This window comes from Oryctolagus cuniculus, chromosome 2 (assembly GCF_051225735.1).
Source record: "Oryctolagus cuniculus isolate XC-2025 breed Fujian yellow rabbit chromosome 2, ASM5122573v1, whole genome shotgun sequence".
Taxonomy (NCBI): Eukaryota; Metazoa; Chordata; class Mammalia; order Lagomorpha; family Leporidae; genus Oryctolagus; species Oryctolagus cuniculus.
Window position 1 is genome coordinate 200,494,965 of NC_142868.1, and position 16,483 is coordinate 200,511,447.

The 16,483-nt window shown below is 45.5% G+C and overlaps 1 long non-coding RNA gene across 6 annotated transcripts in view; it reads right to left on the minus strand.

Annotated features, from left to right (window-relative positions):
* The window catches only part of LOC127487513 (uncharacterized), a 123,840-nt gene that overhangs the window by 26,271 nt on the left and 81,086 nt on the right, over positions 1 to 16,483 (minus strand). The window contains exon 3 of one of the 6 annotated variants that reach the window (XR_016230656.1): positions 2,284 to 4,122. The exons of 4 other annotated variants lie outside the window; for them this stretch is intronic. This is a non-coding gene — a long non-coding RNA (uncharacterized LOC127487513). Of the gene's footprint in view, positions 1 to 2,283; positions 4,123 to 5,699; positions 6,140 to 16,483 lie in introns of those variants that run through there. One more of the 6 variants, XR_016230657.1, reaches the window with a different exon arrangement.

The window sequence follows — 16,483 nt, forward strand, 5'->3', positions numbered from 1 at the left end:
TCAAGTTTCCTCATCTGTGTCGTGCACCAGTATCCACTTCATCAGCCAGCACAGCTCTGACCGCCTCTCCGCTCACCCCACAGGCTTGATATGCACATCTGTATAGAAAAAATACAGGCCGGCACTGCGGCTCAATAGGCTAATCCTCTGCCTTGTGGCGCCAGCACACTGGGTTCTAGCCCTGGTCGGGGTGCCAGATTCTGTCCCGGTTGCCCCTCTTCCTGTCCAGCTCTCTGCTGTGGCCCGGGAAGGCAGTGGAGGATGGCCCAAGTGCTTGGGCCCTGCACCCGCATGGGAGACCAGGAGAAGCACCTGGCTCCTGCCTTCAGATCGGCGAGGTGCGCCGGCCGTAGCACGCCGGCCGCGGCGGCCATTGGAGGGTGAACCAACGGCAAAGGAAGACCTTTCTCTCTGTCTCTCTCATTGTCCACTCTGCCTGTCAAATAAATAAATAAAAATACCATGTGCACAGCTCTTTGGCTTTCAAATGCTAGCCTCTATGGTAAAATTATATCATCCTCAACCTTTTGAATATAGCAAGGAAGAACACCCACTATTTTGTCCAGCTGTGGGCCCAAGAAAAATACCTTTTCCGAGTCTGAAAGTCAGAACCCCTTAGGGACTTCCCAACTCTAAGTGGTTGCCACCAGTTGGTATCTTGTGTGAACTCTAGCAATCCAGGTCAGCATGCAACACTGATCCACGTAAAGTAACAGTAACAGTGGCAAAGCAGCAATGGTGACTACCAGTGGGTTATGGAGAAGATTGCAGGAGACCATGGCAAAAGGATTTTGAGCACATTCGTGGCCAACTGCAGATTGATATGTGATAACGGCCAGCACAGAATCACTGAGTCCAGCACTGTTAGAAATCAGGCAAAACTCCAATGCTCAGCTGAGAAAGTAGACTAAGTCATAGGTGGCCATCCTCAGCCTCTGAATGTTTGTTTACAGCCAATATATAGACATTGGGTCAATGATACAGAAGAAGGTACATGTCTCGAATGAAGTACAGTAGCTGACCATGAACAAGCTGGCAAAAAAAAAAAATCATCAACACTTACTCTTATAAAAGAAGGGTTGCTCTCAGGGTCATTGTGGGAGGGAGTACAAGGTAATACCAAGCATGCTGTCTAGCTCAGTTTAGAGTTAAAGAAATATCTGTGTTCCTCCTTCTTTTATATTAAGAAAACCCACTAATTTAAAAATTGTGAGTTTAATCTAGTGCTTTATTAACAATAACAAGTTTGATCATCTTTTACTTTTAATTTCAGACTCCATTTGTGATAAGAAAATGCCCATAAAAACATTCCCAACAGAACCTTGTGTTCTCCCAACTTAGAGACGCCAGCTGTGTGATTGGAGGAAGATTGCTTTCACGGGCTTGCTCATAGAAGGCAGATTCCCTTTCCTTCTTGGGGACCACCAACGTGACTGTGAATCTCTTTTCCTACTATGCATGAAAAAGAGTTTTATCTGTGAAATAATAAAATTAGAAAAGGTTTAGGGAGCTCAATGGCCATAAGGATCCATGGTTTTAATTCTAGCTAAGCTATAAGAAAATCATAATTTTATGAGCTCCAGTCTACTTTCCTACACAACAGAGATTAAATGAATGAAAACAAGGGAGAGGAGGATAGGCGTTTAGTGCAGTGGTTAACACGCTTCTTGGGTTGCTGACTCCCATATCAGAGTGCCTGGATTTCAAATCCAGCTTTGCTCCTGATTCCAGCTTCCTGCTAATGCACACTGGGAGGCAGTAGTGATGGCTCAAGAAGTTGGGTCCTTGCCACCCATGTGAAAGACCTAGATTGAGGTTCCAGCTTTTGTAGTTGGCCTTGTTGACATTTGGACAGTGTGGATGGGAAATCTTCACTCTCTCTCAGTTTCTTTTCTCTCTCCCTGCCTTTCAAATTGAACATTTAAAAATATGCAAAGTGTCATCAAATAATGTCTCACATGTAATAAAAAAGGTATAAATTTACATTTTCTATCATCTTCACCTACAAGGGCATCATTTGGCTTTTACATAGCCATGTGGATCTCATAGTGACTAAGCAATGGGCTCTGCACAAAATACCTTCTTGATGTTTACAGGATTAACTAAATTAAAAACATTGATAATGCAAGTATTTCCAAGGAAATAGCTATTTTATATGATGAAAAACACAAGCTCAGTGTCCAGCATACATATTTTCTAGGTGTGTACATTTTAGCTCAAATTCCAGTGTTCAAATTTTTGTTCTTTGCTTGGCTTATTTTCTTCAGTTGATCTTAAATGAGATCACAGAGCATTGTAGAAAAAATATAAGACTAAGAGTCAGAGTTAAACTTAAATTTACCATATTTTATTGACCTAGATACACCATTAATCATAAGATGTGTCAGTACAAGTGAGGGAAAGATACCACTGCCAACATATGAAGAAGTGATTACTAAAGCATTAATTCAAGATGAAGAGTTACGTCAGAGCCATTCAAACAGAGGGAAATTTGGTCCAATGTAGCATGTGCTTTGACTACTCCAGTCTCAATCCTCCATCAAAAAAATTAATCTGATATCAATGATAGAGAAGATATCAAAGTGACTGTTCGCAAAATTTGAAACATCTAAAAATAACTAAACAAAATAAAGAAGAATCTTTTTTTAAACATCTTTCAAAAAAATCACATGAAAAAACACAACAAAATATTTATAGACAAAGATCTCATTTGAGAAGTAACTCGTTTGGAGATGCAAAACATCTCTGTCCTTCTTGTCTATTTTTATACTAAATGTTTTATACTAAATATTTTTTCTTACTCATCATTATTCTTCATTGTTTATGCAATTTCATTACTAAAAATCTGTGTTTATTTTCCTGCAAATATGATAAGATGTAGTCATGATCTGTCTCCTAAATTTTTATTACTTTCCATTAGGAGTATACTTAGCAGAATAAGTTTTACTTTGTTAACTTTGCATTGTTTTTGGTGATTATTTAAATATAAAATTCATAACAGTAATTACTCAAGAAACCATTTATATCTCATTAATGTTTCCCGTTGAAGTATTTGACATCAGATTTAAACAAAATCCAGAAAAATAATCCAAATAAGATCTACCATATGATTCAACTATCACACTCTTAGCAAAGGAAATGAAACAGTGTGTAAGCAGTTACCTACCCTCCCAGGCTTATAGCAGCTCAGTTCACAGCAGCCAACATACAGAATAAACCTAGAGGGCCACCAACTGATGATTGTGAAGAGAACATGTGATATACGTGATAGGATGTTGCTCAGTCACAAAAATCCCAACACTTGTAACAAAATGGATGCAACTGGAGATCATTATGCTAAGTGAAATAAGCCAGACCCAAAAAGACAAGTATCACATGTTTTATCTGTGATAGTTAATATAAATAGAGATCATAAAAATCGTGTGCATGTCATATTATTGGGCTTAAAGTTATAAATATTACTTCACTGAATCATGCCATGTGAATGACAATATACTATTTTTTCTCAAGTTAACAACAAAATAAAAAAGAAATGGAGAGGAGAGAAAAATGAGAATTCTTGGGATAAAAGAATTTTTTTAAATTTGGGTGTCTGTTATTACTGTGATCAGAGGTAAGAAACTCACTTATCTATATGCTTATATCCATTTCTTAGGATGTATACTGTACAAAAGATGTTAAGAAATATTTATATATAAGATATAAGAAAGTCAAAGCCACCCCCAAAATAATAAAATCGATAAATGCATAAAAATAACTACCCAAGTCTGGGAAAGAACTGAGTTATTTAGATAACAGGACATTTCTGGATTTTTTCTTTAAGGTCTAAGGTATCAGATATGAACATTTTTAGCAAACTGTCAACAGATCCATTTGACTTCAAATTTTGGGAGTGATGAGACAGAGACGCTCTCTGGGATTCCTGCTGCACTGATTGTCAGATGACATATCTGAAGGACTGTGTGCCATTTGAATGAAAAAAAGTTCAGTGTTGCATATTCATTGTCTCGTGGGCTTTTGCCAATATCTCTTGATGTGACAGGCAACGGTGCCAAGAAGTCGTATGATTCAGCTTTGCGAGTCCCTCCTGCATTTCTGATTCTCTAACTTGACTCCTTCTGCCTGGAAGAGATGGCAACCATTTGCTAAATTGGATTCATTAGTGGTAAGGTTCAATGAGCTAGTGACATTCAAATTTTGCTTCAAGTTGCAAAGGACATGCACCACTGTAGAATGCCAAGATGAATGCATTAACGGGGCTGTGATATTTGACAGGGATAGTGTGTCAAACAGCAAGGTCCCCTGCCCATCCTACCATGTGGGGGTCTTCCAGAATAATCTTCTAGATAACGCAGATAACTCACAGGCGGCATTAAGATTCAGACTTCCGCCCTCATGTCTTTCATTAGGGCCTTTATCTAGAATATCTTCCTCCATACTTCTACTCTGTTGAAATCCTAGACGGGCCGCAGATTTCAATGTCATTTCCCCCACTGCCATAGTTTCATGCGGTCCCCAGCCTGTAAAGCATTCCATGTAACACATCCATAACCACACATCTTTATACGTCCTTAGTAGCTCTTATTCTAGTTACTCAGGGATTAAAGGGCGATCCGTGTGTCTGTAGACTTGTATTTCTATGGTTTCGTTATACATAGAATCCCAGAGCATAGGCACAGAATTCCTCAATGGTTGTTGGTTAATTTTGATTTTGAACAACAACAACAACAGCAAAGCATATTCTGTGATTGGGATGACAAAATAGGCTGTAAAATGATGTAACACTGTACCACTGAATAATGATGCATTTACAATGGCCACATCCACATGCCCAAGTTCTGCTTTATTCAAGCCAACTCTTACTCCTGCTTTCCCACTGAAGAAAGCAGGCAAGTAAAAACCAGTGAGAAGAAGCTTATAAGAAAATTCAGTAAATCTACAAACCTAGTATTTCGTTTTGTGTTGTCAATTACTTAAAATGCACCTCCGTTATCTGCATGCCAGGCTTGGCAATGCCATGTCGAGAACTGTGGCCATTACTCAGTGCTCCAAGCATATTCCAAAGACATTATCCCAAGCTTCCCCCATCTCTTCTAGTCACGAGAAACCCTCTTGTCTTCAGAAGATTATTCTACTCCCTGCCTTATGATGCTATGCCAGGGTTCCTCACCATATGCCCTAGTAACACAGCCAGTCAGAGACTTCTTGGTTTTGTGGGCTGCATGTGCACTGTAGGACACTCGCCTGCACCCTTGGGCTCTGCCCACCAGAGATCCATGGCTGCCTTCAAGATATGATAATCAAAATTATCTCCACACCTTGTGAAACCCACATATAAACACTGAGATCCCCCAGTTTCAGAACAGCTCATCTATAAAACTCTTCTGGTTGGCCAGTGCCACGGCTCAATAGGCTAATCCTCCACCTGCAGCGCCGGCGCACAGGGTTCTAGTCCCAGTTGGGGAGCTGGATTCTGTCCCGGTTGCCCCTCTTCCAGGCCAGCTCTCTGCTGTGGCCTGGGAGTGCAGTGGAGAATGGCCCAGGTCCGTGGGCCCTGCATCTGCATGGGAGACCAGGAAAGGCACCTGGCTCCTGGCTTCAGATCAGCGCAGTGCACTGGCCGCAGCGCGCTGGCAGCAGCAGCCATTGAGGGGTGAACCAACGGAAAAAAGGAAGACCTTTCTCTCTGTCTCTCTCACTGTCCACTCTGCCTGTCAAAAAAAAAAAAAAAAGAACACTCTTCGGGTTGTACTTCCTCAGCTTAGAGGAAGACAGAGACCTTGAAACATTAGAGATGAAACGAGCCACAGAGACTAACTGGGGCAGCCCCACATGCAGATAAGCCCTGTGGAGTTAAGCGTGCTCCCCAAATAGGTTAATATAGTAATGCTTCTGAAATGTATGTCCACATCACTCTCATGTGTGAAGCTCTCCCATGGCTCAGCTCCCCACCACTCACAAGGAAGTTGGCAAAGTCCCTTGCCACACTCACAGTGTCCTCTCTCAGTCCTATCACTCCAACAACAAAGGTACGTTGTGCTACTAGCAGACACCCTTGAAGCCTTGCTGGGAGATGCTCCTGGATGATGTCTCCAGGTGTCCTCTTCTGAGATTCCTCAAAGTGGTTGCCTGCCATCCACTGTGAGAAAATGAGATCCATGAGGACAAACACTGGAATCCCTTACTCATCATTTTTCACCAACACCTTACTCAAAAACATCGGTAGAAAGATTCGTCTTTATATTTTGACTGATACTTTGGCCAGCAGGAATTTCTTTCTCCCCTGTATTTTATTTATTCTTAGAAATTCAATGCAGGCCCACGAAAAGCACCCAAAGACATAAATGCTTCTCTTCATGGATGTGAATAGGTCCTGTGCATTCCTCCTAAAGATGTTGCCTGGCTGGCTTGTTCACGTCAACCAGATGCCCACAATCAATTCCATGTATTTCTTTTTTTTTCTTTTTTTTTTTTTTTTGACAGGCAGAGTGGACGGTGAGAAAGAGAGACAAACAGAAAGGGTCTTCCTTTTTCCGCTGGTTCACTCCCCAATGGCCGCTGCAGCCGGAGCACCACACTGATCCCAAGCCAGGAGGCAGGTCTTCTTCCTGGTCTCCCATGCGGGTGCAGGGCCCAAGCACTTGGGCCATCCTCCACTGCACTCCTGGGCCATAGCAGAGAGCTGGACTGGAAGAGGAGCAAGCAGGACAGAATCCGGCGCCCTGATTGGGATTAGAACCCGGTGTGCTGGCACCGCAGGCGGAGGATTAGCCTATTGAGCTGCGGCACCAGCAATTCCATGTATTTCTGTGAGCAAGTACCAAATGGTTCAACCTTGCAACCCCTTTCAGAAGCTTAATGCTTGGTGCACAGCAAACACCTCATGAAAAATAAATGTCTCTACCACATACTGTTCCCTTTCCCTTCTGAATAGAGCAGAGTTCGTATTTCATTCTACTGAGTATTTTCTATAATGCATACCATGATATCCGGCAAAGAGTACACAGTCAGCCAATGCACTGTGCGCATGTCTCGTTTACCATGACCGGGAGCCTTAGGAGGATTGGATTGGGGTGCTTAGGCAGAGGTTCTCCCACAAAGCACTGTTTGTTGGCCTCAGCACTATGGCCACCATAGCCTGCATTGCCAAGCTCTGCCTGCATCCCTGGGGGCCTGCTTACATCTGTTTGTTGGCTGCGTGCATCTCCAAGGGGCTGCACCTGCCCTCTTTACTGAGGACTGTAGAGCTTCCCATGGCTGTGTGTGCAGAGACTGGAAACCCACTCCCAACGCTCTCCCCCGAAGCAGGCGAGTGCAGAGCCTCAGCTCCCTCCCCTCAGGGCCAAACACTGAGCAGGACCCATACCCTCCACTGCCTTGTGTGCCAGGAAGCAGCCCTGAGAGCTTGGCCTGAGATCACACCCTTGTTTCATTGTTCTTCTCCTTCCTGCCAAGTCTTCCTTAACCCCTCATCTTTTTCCCCTGTGAAAACATTATTCTTAGCCGTGGGCTCCCAACTTCTTATCTCAGGGTCTGCGTTAGGGAGCCAGCCCTGGAAGGCTCTTCTTCCTCTCTAAGGATTGCACTCAGCATGGAGAAGGGGGAGCATGTGGAGTCATTTGTGGGCTGCCTTAGTTTTTCCCAGCTGCCATAATGAAACACCAGGAACCAGGTGGCTTCTACACAGCAGAATTCGTTCTTCCTGGTTCCGGAGGTGGAAGTCGCTCTCAAGTCACCAGCAGTCTGTTTGGAGAGGACGCCTTCCTCACAGTGTCGGCGCCTGGGGAGAGGGTCAACCTCCCTCCTCAGGCCCCCAGGATGCCGATGGCCATCCCTGTCTGAGAGCAGAGTCTTCAGGCCCTCATCACCTCCTAACGTCGCCATTTAGGGGGATAGGATTTCAACATATGAATTTTGGGAAGACCGTAGAACTGGCCCAGTGTGAACGACAACGTGAGCCCCTAGTTCAAAACTAGGATTTCAGGATCTGCAGAACGCTCCCTGCCGTGAGTCCCTTGCAACGGTGACCTGTGGGAGGCTGGGGTCGGTGCCTGTGAAGCCAGCTCTGCCTCAAGGCCTCATTCACACTGCCCAGCCCATCCACCTTGCTCTAGCCTCCAAAGTCTAACTCCTAACACAGACGGACAACATATGGGCGAGTGCTTTCTTTTTCTCTGAACAGTGTTTATTTAAAGCATTATCACCATAAGGCGAGCATTAAAAATGGAAGACATGGTGAAATTTTTAAAGAATACGCATAGTTTCAGTGAGATGGTCTCTGCCACATCAGAGAGTTTTGAGAGTCATTGCTTCTGGCGACACTCTGGGCACACAGTAGGTGCTCAATAAGTACTCATTGATTGATTAAGATGTCAAATATTTGGCATGTTTTTTTGTTTTCTTTGTACTAGAAGTTCATGGGATTGGAATAGAGATGTTAGAGAGACTCATGGACCGTAGTAATCGTGGTCCAAATATGGGGTGTCACAGCCGGGGAGACTGAGACCTAGGCATTCCACGGAATCCTCTATGGTCCTCTGTCTATCTGATTGACACTAACAGAGAATTGCACCGCTCCCTGCTATGCAAGAGCAACTGGAGGTCATTCACATCTCTTGTGGAAATGGAATGAATGGAAACCTAAGGCACTACCAGAGGGACAGTGAGCTGTTGTGCTGTTTATCTTTAGCCTCGTAGAGTAGGTCACTGCAAAATATAGCAGCTCAGAACAGCACACTGTGGCCTGCAGTGGGGGTTTGGGCAGGCAGCACAGGGCTGTGGAATTGTAAAAAAGGGTCAAGGAACTTGGGGTCTGGATCGTGCTGTTTCCTGGGACTCTGACAATGGAGCCACTGGCAAGAGTGATGGGATATCCATGAAGTCTGTATTGGGCTGGTCTTCGTTTTGCAAGCGAAATGCTGTTTTGTAAAATTGGATGCCTGGTGACCAATCCTCCTCCTGCATCCTGATGTGGCATTTCTCTTTTGTGCGGAGGTTTCTGAGAGCACAGGCAAACCTGTTCTAGCAAAGGCAGGTCGATCTTCAAAACCACTCGTTTGGCAAATGCACAGACTCGCAGGCTGGACAGCGCGGCTTCTGGTTCCTTGCAGCTTACCTGATCCAAAAGCAGCGGTGATCATGTTAAAAAATGATGAGTTCTGCAAGTAGCTTTGGGCTTTGCTTGCTGCCACGGTAACACACACAAAGGCAGGGGAGGTGATGGCAGGGTGCTTGTGCAAAGCACCGCCATCCACAGAGAACGCAAACGCCTGTTTGAAGAGCCACTGGGCACAGAATTTATGGCATCCTTTATTTTACAACTACACAGCCCTCACTATAAATACTGTCATGGGATCAACCAGCTTATTTCTTGGCAAATAACCTGTCCATTCAAAAGGGATGTGAGAAACGAGAGTTCTGCTTCTGCGAGATGCAGTTTTGGTCTGACTGTATCCAGCCTATCTCATTTAACAAACACCAGGTCAACTTTTGTAACAAATCTCTCATTATATGGTTCTAGTTCCCCCAAATGGTAAAAAACTCAGAACACTTGCACTTGCGAAAATTGGCTGGCATTCAACGTGTGCTGAAATCTCTACATATCTGCTTTCCAGCTTTATCAAATGATGTGTCTTCAGCATATTCTTCATTTTCCTAATGTTGAATTGCATGTGCTTACTCAAGCAGAATCAATGAGGGATAAATATGCTACTAGGATAACTTGCTAAAACCATTCTTGTCTGAACCACCCATTTGCAAGAGATTAACTAATTAAATCATGCTGGGGATCTTCTTTGCTGAAAGAAAATGCACTCAGCTAATCTGAGCTCATCCACTAATGTTAGAAATACACATTTCCATGGGCTGGCCTTGGGGCAGATCGAGCCACCACCTGAGATGCTGATGTGTGCAAGTCCCGGCTGCTGTACTTTCAAACCAGCTCCTTGCTAATGTTCCTTGGAAAGCAGCAGAAGATGGCCCAAGTGCTTGGGCCCTTGCCACCCATGTAGAAGGCCTGGATGGATTTCCAGGCTCCTGTCATCAGCCTGGCCCAACCCCAGCTGTTGCAGCCATTTGGGGAGTCAATTAGCAGTCAGAAGATCTATCACTTTCTCTGTTTCTCCCTTTCTCTCTGTAACTCTGCCTTTCCAATAAATAAATAAATCTTAAAACAAAGAATTATGCATGTCCACATAGGCACATTATCTAGGCCACACAATACTCTTCATATTCTCCCTTGTTTGTACTGAATGATTAAGGTGAAGCACTGACTTTTTGCAATGTCATCATAAAATGTTTAGCATGGGCTGGTTGTGAAGCAAACAGGCGCAGACCAGCGCAATCCAGTGGTTCCAGGTGGTGGGCATGACTGTGACATTGCTCCTTAGGGCCAGCAGAACGGAGACCTACAAACTGGTTGCTTTAAAGCAATAGAGATGTTCTTGAGCCAGAAGTATAAAATCGAGGTGTCAGGGGGATGGGCTTCCCCTGAATCCTTCGTGGTCTCACGCTGCACATGAATGTATTTCTTGGCTTGTAGCTACACTGGATCCAACTTCTGCCTCCACTTTCTGTGGCTGACTTCCCTCTGTGCTTTTACACAGCGTTCCACTCTCTGTGTCTCTCTCCTTTCCTCTTCTGAAGACGATGGGCACATTGGATTGAGGGCTGACCCTATTCTACCGTCTTTAATGATTATAGATGCAGTGAGCCTATTTCCAAAATAGCATCACCTTCTGAGGTTCCGAGTGTTAGCACTTCCACATACCATTTTAGAGAAAGCAATTCAATCCACAATAGGCTGCATATGTCCCAGCTGGTTTGGTTCCCATCGGACAACAAGGGCTCAGGTATGGCATGCAGCAGGTGGATGTCTTTGTCAGTATTTTGTGGGAAAGAACAATAAGCAGATATGTCTGCATCAAGTTACACCAGGATGAACAGATTTCAAGGAAGCAAGCCCAGGATTTCCCCTGACCATTTAGCCTGACATGCACATGACTCTGTCAGGTGTCTCCAAGGGTTTCATGTGGACATGGGAGTGGGCACCACTGCCCACCACAAGAGCTCCTTCAACTGTTTCCTTGATGACTCCATCATGCTCAGGGACTTTGATCTAGAAACCAAAACTTGTCTTCACACCCAAGATTGATTTGTCCCAGGGAGATAAAGTGATGCTGTCTGTATTTGCAATGCTTGGGCCATAATGCCAGTATGTTAATTTTTAATGGAAAAGCTGTGTCACAGAGAACAGAATATTCATTTCAGTGTGCATTCATTGTCTGCTAAGCAACACAAGAAGCAAAATCAGAACTCGTCTTACTGAGAATGGGAGCTAATCCAGGGGAGTCAAATATTACATCATCTCAGTCTGGCACTGTCAGCTTCCTCGACTTGCCTCATGATAAGAAATGGATAATAAAATAATGATTATCGCTGACATTTATTACAAAGTTACTTTGTGTTAGGCACACTACTGAGTATTTTTTGTACTCTGACTTAATTTGTATCTCTTCAGCAATGGTATGGAGTAGGTGGTGTTATTATTCTCATTTTACAGATGGGGACAAAGACAGATTAAGTACTTTCCCCAAATTGCACAGTTAATAAGTGTCAGACCCAATAGAAACTCTCATCAGCTGTTCTCTAAAAGCCAGACTCTGCCCAGAGGGGATCCCTGCCCTGGCCGGTGGTAGGGTCATGCAGCTAGCCATTCAACTCTGCCAGCCCTCCCCTCTTCCATGACATCTGCGCATCCTTCACTTGACAAATGCTAATTAGCTATCATCCATGATTGCCCAAAGAGAAGGCTTGCTTTTCTCCTTTCTGGCTTGAAAGACATTTTTGTTTTTAATGTAAATGTTTTGCACAAAATTAGTCCCTTTGCTCAGTGGCTGGTAATTATGTTCGAAGAAGGATGAATCCCTGTGAGAGGCATGAAGTGGCACAGGTATGGAAGACTATTAGACAGCATTGTGCTGGGTTTCAATAAGGTATGGTCCACACACTCACACGATGGTCACGTCTCGCAGCCACGCATTGTGGTACTAACAGGGTGGGCACGTATTGTCTAGAAGGCAGAGCTCACGATGCCGGACTTTGCAGAAGGTTGGTTACAGCGGCCTCGGTCAGGCCCAGCTGCTCCCTCTGCCTCCTGGCTCACCAAACGATGCTTCCTCTGCACCACACTCCACCACTGACAGTGTCTGGCCTCTCCAGATGGCCAGCACACTGGGGCCACTCGATCTCAGGATGGGACCCTCCACAACCGTGAGCCAAAGTGATCCCCTTTCTTTCATAAGTAGCTTCTCTGAGGAATAAATTATGAGCATGAAAAGCCGCCTGATAGGCTTTCTAGGGGATAGATGTGGATGGAAACCTAAGGAAGTGACAGGAGAAATGAAAACGTCGAGAGAGGAGGTATCTTATGGAGACCAAGGAATGACAGCAGGTGTATCAGTAAGGGGACTGGTGATGGCAGACGAGGTTGGGTGGATGGCCAGGTCAAGATCACATGCCCTGGAAGTGCAATGACTCTGCACACTGCAAGTGTGCTGGGAATATATGGAGAGCTTTGCATGGTGTAGACATGCGGTCTCACTATGTTTATAAGGAATTCAGCTTGTGCTGAAGGTACTATATGGGGCAGGCACTGGTATTGCAATTAAGATGACCACTTAGGGCCTAGGTTCAATCCTCAGCTCTAGCCTTCACTGGCGTTCTTGAGGTAGAAGGAACATGGAAAGTGCTGAAACCTTCTGCCAGGAACCTTGTCCCTTTCCCCAGTGGAAGAGCAGAACCCAGGTTTCTGGGGCTAGGTCTGCCAGCTCCCACCTACTCCCTCCATCAGAGCGCACCCACCCCTCCTGACAAGTCAAGCTGTAACACGTCCCCCTAGGTGAGAACCCCAATTCCACTGTGCATCGGGGTGGTGCCAGCCGGCATGAACCTGAGTGAGTATGGAGAACCACACTGCAGCTTGTCAGCAGGCATCACCACGAGGGAAAGGGTGGTGAGAGCCCTCGCGGTGCAGACACCTCATCTTCAAGCGTGCTCAGTCTGATCATCTTTGCGAATCTCTACGAATTGTGTCCACTCTAAATCTTCCCTCCTGTCTCTGAATATCCTTTTCACTTACAGGTAATTAAATACAAGTCAACTCTCAGTTACGTCCCAGTTATTTGTATAATCTGTCTCCCTAAGTACTCTGCAGACCCATGAAAAAGTGGGGAAGTATAACTATACATGTAACCTTCATAGTAACAAAAAGAATTAATATTTATTGGTTGTGTACTCTAGGCCAGATAATCTTACATGTGCTTGACATCTTTTTTTTTTTTTTTGACAGGCAGAGTGGACAGTGAGAGAGAGAGACAGAGAGAAAGGTCTTCCTTTGCCGTTGATTCACCCTCCAATGGCTGCCGCGGCTGGCGCGCTGCGGCCAGCGCACCGCGCTGATCCGATGGCAGGAGCCAGGTACTTATCCTGGTCTCCCATGGGGTGCAGGGCCCAAGGACTTGGGCCATCCTCCACTGCACTCCCTGGCCACAGCAGAGAGCTGGCCTGGAAGAGGGGCAACCGGGACAGAATCTGGTGCCCCGACCGAGACTAGAACCCGGTGTGCCAGCACCGCAAGGCGGAGGATTAGCCTAGTGAGCCGCAGCGCCAGCCCACATGTGCTTGACATCTATAACTCATTTAATCATCACAAAAAAACTATGAAGTAGATACAAAGATCATTCACCTGTTTTTTGAAGAAGACACTGAATTCTGTAAAAATTCTGCCCCTTGTCCAGGATACAAGCCACATGGATTTCTCCTGGCTTCTGCTTTTCCACTGAGACACGCAGCTCCTTGTGTGGATTAGTCCAGAGGAAAGCACCAAGCATAGAAGAGGAGACCAAAATAGATTCTTAAACTCATGGGTTGAAGAATTAGAAGCCAGAGCCTTCATGTTTGCACCGAAGACACTCGAACTTGGGAATGTGCAGAGTCAAAGAAGAAGACACTCAGAACACATTCACAGCAGTGCTCAGCCCCCGAGGGTCCAACACACACAGAAACGGTTGTTGACTCCTCACACTGTCCACAGCCCTGTGCGCGATCCCCTAACTCCACGGAGTGTCCGGGCCTTCATCTAGGACTTAATTCATCCAAGAGCAAGTTGCTCTGTATGTCCCGGGCAGCACTGGCTTCTTTGCCTACTGTCATGGCTGTAGCTTCACTCCGGCCTGAGCCACACCCTAGCCATCAGCATGTGCTTCCCTGCTCGGGGACAGCATGGGTGCTTCCCTCAGGCCACACTCTGGATGGTGCAGGTAAACTCTATCCAGGTCTCCCACTTACATGAGCCAGTAACTGCTGCCTCCCAGGCACATCAGCAGGGAGCTGGGTCAGAAATGGAGCAGCCAGGACTCAAAGTGGTATTTACATGGGATGGCAGTCTTGCAGGAGGTGGTTTAACCTGCTGAGCTACAATGTTGGCAATAGAAACCAGATTCTAAAGGAGGAGGGTAAATGACTCTGATGTATTCTGGTACAGGTGACAGAAATAAGGAAACTCAATCAAGGCAAGAGGAGGGAGAGTAAGGGATGGGGTGGACGCTCTCATGGGATCTCCCACAAAGACGTCCCTGAGAACAGAGGCACCGGGCTGGCCTTGTCAGTGGCAGGCAAATCCTCAAAACCACTGACCTACAGATGCACCTGTGTGGATGCTGAAAGGACAGAAAGAAGGGTCCTTGGGGTGGTCTGCAGAGCACAGCCCAGTGGACAGCAGCAGAAGAAGCTGGGGTAAAGCGAGGGGCCAGTGCCACCAGCATGGTTGAGACCAGGGTGAGGTGTTTGGATTTTCGGATTTTGGATCTAACTGCACAGAGAAGCCAGGTGCAAGGGTGGGAGGCACCCATCAATATATGAGTTTGTGTTCCTCCAACACTGCTGGGGCTACTGGCAAGACACCAGGGGTGGGGAAGAGAGGAAGGGGAGACTGATGATACCACACAGGATTCCAGATGGGAAAATCTTTAAAAACCCATGGGAGAAAGAAAGAGCTCCTGTAAAACTCCAGTAAATTGAAAGACAGCACGGATACACCGCTATTTGTAATACCCCTATCTGATTTAGATTAAACTGTTTAGAGCAACAATTGCAATGTTTTGGGCTAGTGAGGTATTAACATATAATTTACAGCAGTTACAGCAAAGCTTTTGTGTACTATTTAAATTAAGTCACTACTAATTTGAACTGTGTTTTACAAATTACGATGTTAATTATAATCCCAGGAAAAATTACTCGAAAAAGAAATAGAAAAAAGTGAAATAAGTCAGGGTAGGGGCTGGCATTGTGGTGCAAAGGGTTAAACCACAGCCTGCAATGCCTGCATCACGTGTAAGTGCTGGTTGAGTCCAGCTGCTCCATGTCTGATCCAGCTCATGCACCTGGGAAAGCAGTGAAAAGTGTCTCAAGTGCTTGGGCCCCTGCAACCATGTGGGAGACCCGGATGGAGGTCCAGGTTCCTGGCTTTGGCCTGGCTCAGCCCTGGCTGTTGTGATCTTTTGGGATATGAATCAGTGGGTGGAAGATCTCTCTCTCCTTCTCTTCTCTCACTCTTTTTCCCTCTGTAACTCTGCCTTTCAAGTAAATAAATAAACCTTTAAAAAAAGGAAGGGTAGAGGCACAAAGGAGACATAAAAATCATATACCACAGAAGTAAGCCTTGTTTTGTCAGTAATTACACTGAATATAAATGGATTAAACATACCAATCAAAGGTAGAGAAAACAGGATCCAAGGGAACGGAATATGTGACCTGTGCCACCGAGAGGAACCAGGACAACAAGGAATGGATGCTGTTTTCCAGGAGACCGACTGAGGAGACACTGAGTGAAGCCTGGTGGGAGACCTAAACAGCACCAGGACTGGGAACCTCATCCCAGAGAGAGGAGCAGTGCACATAGGTCACCTGCTCCAGCTTTCTGGCAGAGGAAGTCCTCCATCAGTGACAAGCAGCCCCGATCACAGGAGAACTACACAGTCCTTACAGGCTTTCAATCCTGTCTGGACATCTGGCTGGAGCCTGGGCAACTGCTTTGCTCCAAAAAGGAATCCCCATGTCCCTCCACCCCCAAGAAAAATAAAAATACTTCCATGTCTAAGATGCTGACACACAGCCCCTGTTGGATTCCTCCCCATCGTGGGTGCCACCAGGCAGCGCTGCTGGCTGCCAGAAGCTCCACTAACCAGTGGAGAGATACTGAGGCAATCAAAGACACTGCTGATGCAAATGGCTTGGGGGTTACACTTCCAGGCTTACCAGAACCAAAGCCAAATGATCTACCCAATTGATACCCCACATTCCAGCTAAAGGAAATTCTTTTCCAACTAGTATTATTCATAAAAAGAAGAAGCAATTGCTGCAACAGATGCACAGACATCAATGTAGAGACACAGGAAACATGGAGAAACAAGGAAACGTGGCAATG